The following is a 7,355-nucleotide window of genomic DNA, read 5'->3' as shown; positions in this document are numbered from 1 at the left end:
ATTGGAGAATCTATGATGAATGACTCGCCATGAGAAAGTATCATGGATCGTTATATGAGTGTCATATACTTTCTCATGTGACTATTAGTATGACTATTAGTCCTTGGACCTGAAGTCACCATGGTTCCCTACATAAGGAGATGTATACTTTGGCTTCGTCAAACGTCACTCGTAACTAGGTGGACTATAAAGACAATTACTGGGTATGTAACAAATTATGCGGAGGCATGTGAGTGATGTAGATGAGATCTATCCCTCCTATATGACGGGAGTGACATCATTATTCTTGATAGAGTGAGATCACTAAGTGCATGACCATGCCCAAATGAGTCAATATAAGATATTGAGCTCATTTGATTAGAGTGAGTCTATTGGAGATCAAGATATAGATTAATTAGAGGATGACACGGTCTATGCCTCAAATTGATCAATCTAGATGTCAAGGATAGAAGGACATTGCCACATATTGTGAGAGTCACAATTAGTAGTTATAAAGGTGATGTTGGATCTCAATATTCTTGTAACTTGAGTAGTAATGATGTGTTGCTAGATACCACTCATTACTTATATTTCTAAATGGGTTTAGGAACATTGTCAACGTTACAAGAACCTATAGGGTCACACACAAAGGACAATTAGATGGAGATTAGGTTCATATGATGGACCAAGAGGATTAGGTTCATGTGATGAATCAAATTGGATTAAGAGTAATCCAAATTAGACTAATTAAGTTGGACTCAATTTGATTCATTAAATTAAATTGGTTCGAATTAAATGGTTAGATTTGATCAACCATGGGAGATAAGAGATCAGGCTTGACTTGATTTGAGAAGGAAAGATGAAGGGTCAAGTTTGACTTGACCAAATGCCACCTCATTGTGACATGGCATGAGGTCGGCCAATGATGATGTTCCACATCATCAAGGCTTCTTTACTTGGTCAAGATTGACTTGACCAAGTGTCACCTCATGAGGGAGACCAAGAGCCATAACTCTTGGTATCCCATGGAGGTTTAAAACCCTCTAAATATGGTCGGCCACATAATGGTGCTTGAATAGTATTGTGTGGTCATTCAATCTATCTTCTTCCTTCCTCTCTTCTTCTCTTCTCTCCCTCTCCTCCTTGGCCGAGACTCCTTGGGGTGCTAGCGCACTCTAAGGTTTCCTCTCTATCTCTTGTTCGTGTGGATACTTCTAGAGGTGTGTACACTTGAACACACTTGAGATCCGACGGACCTTGGATGAACGAGATTTGCGAAGGGCTTCGCTTCAAAGGTATACTTCCCTTTTTCATGTAGATCTAGTGTAGATCTAGGATAAAACATGTACATGATTTATTTTATATGTCTTCGCACGGATCCGTGACAAGACTTCGGTGTTTCCGCAACGCAAAAAGTGATTTTTGCGGCTCGAAAGTCCCAACAGTGGTATCAGAGTCACGTGCGAAGCGTGTACATGTTTCGTTTGTATTTTTATGAAAAATATCAGATCTGTAAGTTTCTATAAGTTTACGATTTTTATGGTTTTTATGAGTATTTTTCTCGTAGAGGCGAAGCAACGAGTGCTAGGACACTGTAGGCTTCGACTACCGAGAAAATTTTTTCAAAACGGCAAGTTCTCGCCCAAATTGTTTTGGGACAGCGGCTTAAGGCACTGTTAGATCGTAGTAGGACACTCGTGATTCTCATTTCACGAGAAGGGGTGCTGCCCTTACCCCGCAAGGGACATTGTCCCGCGATCGGGCCCGAAAATCGCTAAACGGGACCGTCGGGAAATTTTAACTCATAAAATTATAAAAACAGTAGTAAAATTGCTGAAATTTATGTAAAATACATAATTTGGAATTATATATGATTTTGTGATGGTCATTGCCCAAAACTCCCAATTTGATTTGACAAAATGTGTTGTAATTCATAATATGGCTTGCGTGCCATTTTTGTGTGTTGTGTGTGTTGTATATATTATATGCGACCTGCGCGTCGTACCTCTCCTTTTATTTCCTGTTATAAATAGAGTTTAGACTCGAATGTAACTCGAGTTTCATATTTGTAATGTACAAAATGGAGCGGTGGAAGGTCCACTCGAGAAGGAACGACGAGGAGAGTGCGAGCAACACATGGTGGTCAAAGGGAGGAGCTTGAAGAAGCTATTGACCCTAAGTTGACCGTCTGATCTTCTCATTGGCTTGAGAAGATCGTAGTAGGGTCATGACCTAATCAAAATTTAATTATTCATTGCTTGTGTGTATGTGATGCATGCTAGTGTAGGATAATTAGTGCCTTGATGCGTATAAGATACGAATCCACGATTAGATTAGATCCTAATCAAGTCAACTCGATATGCCTACCAAGTTTTGATACACATCACTACCTCGATCATTTGTTGTTCTTGAATCTGACAAACAAGAGCAACGCATATTATCTTAGTAGGGTGTGGAGGGGCAATCTTGGTCCTACCTATCAAAGCTTGGGTGAGTACAAACTTAATTGGATTAAGTATAACTAGTTAACTCAATTGGATCAAGTATAACTATAGGCATTTTTTCAACGGTTGGAAAATAGGATAAAATCACATTTATACTAAATCTTGGGTGATTTAGCCAAAGCTAACTCAAGGTTTTTTATAAATGAGGATTTTGATCCTATAAACAAGAGTTGCATTGAGATGTAATTGATAATTAATTATCTAACGATCATACTAGGTCTTGGGCGATTTAGCCAAAGCTAACTCAAGGCATAGTATGATGTGGATCTTGTCCCACGAGAGTTATAGCTAATCAGTATGAATCTAGTAGTGTAGTTTGACCACATTCATGATTTGATTTCTATTAAGGCCCTATAATTCAGTGGGAGTATCATTTAATTAACGGACTAATTAAATGATTAGTGGAATATGATATTTATTTTCTTCATTTTTCTGTTGTAAATTGCCATGTCGACAAACACGAACTTCTTCTCCCTGCGTTCTGTCCTTGACAAGGACAAGCTCAATAGAGCTAATTTCCTGAACTGGTACAGAAATCTGAGAATCGTTCTCACACAAGAATGAAAACTGTACGTTCTGGAGCAGTCCATTGCGGAGGCACCTCCTACCACTGCCACGCGAGCTGACCGAGATGCTTACAAGAAGTATTAAGTGTTGGTGCAAGCTGCACCAGAATCAAACCTAAGTTTCGATGTTGTCAAAGGTTCAAGTTAAGTCTTGTTGTGATCTAACAAGTTTACTGAGTGTGCAGAATGTTTACTCAACCGGGAAAGACCTAGTTGGAGGCTAGGCAGGAGAAATCTTAGCAGATCGTGGAACCCAGGTGAAAGTCCAAGAAGGTCGAGGGGAGACGAAGCTTGGCAGTATGATCGAGAGGTCTGAAGGACCGAAAATCAAAGGAAAAGTCCTGGGGAGCCGATCATGACTGAGTGAGAAGTCCAAACTAGATCTGGAGGATCAAAGTTTGGTAGGTAGGTTGAGGTAAGCAAACTGGAGGAGCGACAGTGAGGTCGGGTTCCCGGAGGGAACAACCTTAGGTCGCTGATCCAACTGAAGAAACCGGGAAGGTTTCCAAGTTGAGATCAAAAACAGTTCTACTGTTCTTTTATTACTCATGCATTATTATACTGTTATACTAACATCTGTGTTGCAGGGTGTTTTTGTTCTAACACTGTTTTGCTGGTCTAGGCGGATCGGTCGAACGAACCAAGTAAGATCAGCACAGAAGTCAGTCCAGATCAGAACTGAGCCAGAGTCCGGTCAAAGCTTGATCGGTCGACCGAAAAGTAAGATCGGTCGACCGAACCTGTTGACTCAGCAAGCCAGTTCATCAGCACCGAATCATCAAGCAAAGGAAAGAAGGGCTGATCGGTCGACCGAACAAGAGGATCAGTCGACCGATCGAATCAACATTTAATCAGCATTAAAGGGTGATCTCGACAGATTTCAGCGAAGAAGGAAAAACCTTGTTCGGTCGACCGATAAAAGGATTCGGTCGACCGAACCATTGAAGACAAATTAAAGCACAATTACGAGCCAGCATCAGATTGCCAGCTGGAGGTGATCGAAGCTGGTTCGGTCAACCGAACCCTTAGTACTCCTATAAAACCAGGCTCAATGACAGAGGCGAAAACAACTTTTCTGATCAACTCTTGTGCTCGTTTGCAATCTGTCCAAGCTACAAGTCTTAATCAAATTTGCAAGCGACTTCATCCGATTGCCGACCGAGCTACGACTTAAATTCTGTAATTATCGGTATAGCTTTATTTTTGTACTGCACTTTAATTCTGTAAGATAGTAGAAGTGTTACTATCTTACATATCTGTACTTGTACGATTCACTTCTTTCCGAGGAGTTCGGAAAGAAGGATTATAGTGTTTTGCCCATCGGTGCGGTCAAGGACGGCGGGCCTTCGAGTAGGAGTCGAGCTAGGCTCCGAACGAAGTAAACGATTGTGTCTCCTTTTTTATTTTCCGCTGCACGATTCTGACTTAAAAAGAAAAGAATAGTTTTAAAAAGAAGCGATATTCACCCCCCTCTATCGGGCTACTCGATCCTATCATTAAGATGATGCATTAGATGTGTCATGCCTCATGCTCGCAACTATGAACTCTGAGCTTCAGAAGAAACATGAGTTGATGTCAGCTTATGATATGGTTGAACATCTTCATCAACTATATCAAGGACAAGCAAGACATGAGAGATTCGAGATCTCCAAGGCACTGTTTCAGTGCAAGATGCAAGATGAGACTCCCGTAGGTCCATATGTGCTCAAGATTTGGGTACATAGAAAACCTACAGAGGTTGAGATTCCCACTTGGCCAAGAGCTGGCCACAGACTTGATCTTGCAATCCTTGCCAAAGAGCTACAGTCAATTTGTCATGAATTACAACATGAACGAAATTGACAAGTCACTGCCCGAGCTGTTAAGCATGTTGAGAACTGCTGAGCTAAACCTTAAGAAGGTAAAGCCCAACTCCATTTTGATGGTGCAAAGGCATAAAGGCAAGGGCAAGCCTAAAGGTAAGGGAAAGTTCTAAGCCAAGGGCAAAGGCAAGACACTAAAACCCAAAGGAGGGGTTGCCAAGGATGCTACTTGCTTCCACTGCGGTCAGACCGGACACTGGAAGAGAAACTGCAAAGTATATCTGGAAGATCTTAAGAAGAAGAGAAGTGAGACTTCTACTTCAGGAATATATGTTATAGAAGTCAATCTATCTATTTCTGGATCGTGGGTATTGGATACCGGATGTGCTTCTTACATTTGTACTAATGTGCAGGCGCTGAGAAATAGCAGGGCATTGACGAAGGGCGAGGTGGACCTACGAGTAGGCAATGGAGCACAGGTTGCTGCTGTTGCTGTAGGAACTTACTATCTATCTCTGCCCTTTGGGTTTGTACTAAAATTACATGAATGTTGTTATGTGTCTGCTCTTACTAAGAACATCATTTCAGTCTCTTGTTTGGACAAGAAAGACTTTTCTTTTGTAATAAAGAACAAATGTTGTTCCGTTTACTTGAATGTTATGTTTTATTGTAGTGCACCTCTGATGAACGGACTATATATTCTAAACTTAGAGAACCCTATTTATAACATAAGTACCAAAAGGTTCAAATCAAATAAAATGAACCAAATATATCTCTGGCATTGTCGCTTAGATCATATAAATGACAAACGCTTATCTCAGCTCCATAAAAATGGTTTACTGGACTCATTTGATTTTGAATCATATGAGACATGCGAGTCATGCCTACTAGGCAAGATGACCAAGATTCCCTTTAGTGGACACAGCGAAAGAGCGACTGATTTGTTAGGACTTATACATAGTGATGTATGTGGCCCTTTCAATGTCGCTGCCAGAGGTGGTTATAGGTACTTCATTACATTTACTGTTGACTTCAGTAGATATGGTTATGTGTATTTGATGACACATAAGTCAGAATCCTTTGAAAAGTTCAAAGCATTCAAGAATGAAGTACAAAACTAGCTTGGCAAAAGTATTAAGATACTTCGATCAAATCGAGATGGTGAATACCTTAGCCATGAGTTTTGTGACTATCTAGCTAAGTGTGGGATTCTATCCCAACTCACTCCTCCTGGAACACCACCGTGGAATGGTGTATCCGAAAGGAGGAATCGTACCCTATTAGATATGATGCGATCTATGATGAGTCACACAGATCTTCCTATATCTCTTTGGGGTTATGCTCTAGACATTGCAGCCTTCATACTTAACCATGTTCCATCCAAGGCTGTGATAAAGACACCATATAGGATATGGACTGGGAGAGATGTCCAGGTGTTTTTTATGAGAATTTGGGGTTGTGAGGCTTACGTTCGACGTCAAGTCTTGGACAAACTGGGACCCAAATCCGATAAGTGCTATTTTATAGAATATCCCAAAGAAACGAAGGGATATTACTTCTACATTCCCAGTCAACACAAAGTAGTTGTGTCTAAGACTGGTATTTCTGGAAAGAAACTTTGTTTCTAGAAAAACTAGTAGGAGTACGTTCAATCTTAAAGAAGTTCAAGATATTGACCATAGCACTGAAGCCTTGATGGAAGTTGAACTGGAACCATAAAGTGTTGTGAATGATGAGATTGTTCCACAAGGAGTTGAGGAACAACAACCAGTTCAAATAGACCTACCTCTTCGCAAGTCTGATAGGGTACGTGGTCAGCCTGAGAGATACTCATTTCTCTTGTCTGACCATGATGACATTATTCTCGTTGAGAATGAGCCTACCTCCTATCAGGAAGCTGTGATGAGACCAAATTCTGAGAAATGGCTAGAGGTCATGAGATCCGAGATGGAATCCAAGTACACCAACCAAGTATGGACTTTGGTTGATCCACCTGAAGGCGTCAAACCCATTGGGTTTAAGTGGGTCTTTAAGAGAAAGACTAACATGGATGGACTTATTTATAAAAGTTGTTTGGTTGCTAAAGGTTTCAAGCAAATTCATGGTATTGACTATGATGAAACTTTTTCTCCAGTAGCGATGTTTAAATCCATTCGGATCATGCTTGCTATTGCAGCATACCACGATTATTAGATCTGGCAGATCAATGTCAAAACCGCGTTTCTGAATGGAAACTTACTCGAGGATGTGTACATGACACAACCTGAGGGTTTTGTAGATCCACAACATACTGGCAAAGTATACAAGCTGCATAAGTCCATCTATGGACTAAAGCATGCTTCTCGGAGCTGAAATCTTCGATTCGATGATGCAATCAAACAGTTTGATTTCATCAAGAATGAAGATGAACCCTGTGTCTACAAGAAGGTTGTTGGGAGCACAGTTGTCTTCCTTGTATTGTATGTGGATTACATACTACTCATTGGGAATGACATCCCTTTGCT

Source organism: Zingiber officinale, chromosome 2A (assembly GCF_018446385.1).
Source record: "Zingiber officinale cultivar Zhangliang chromosome 2A, Zo_v1.1, whole genome shotgun sequence".
NCBI lineage: Eukaryota > Viridiplantae > Streptophyta > Magnoliopsida > Zingiberales > Zingiberaceae > Zingiber > Zingiber officinale.
Note: the sequence above shows the minus strand (reverse complement) of the source record.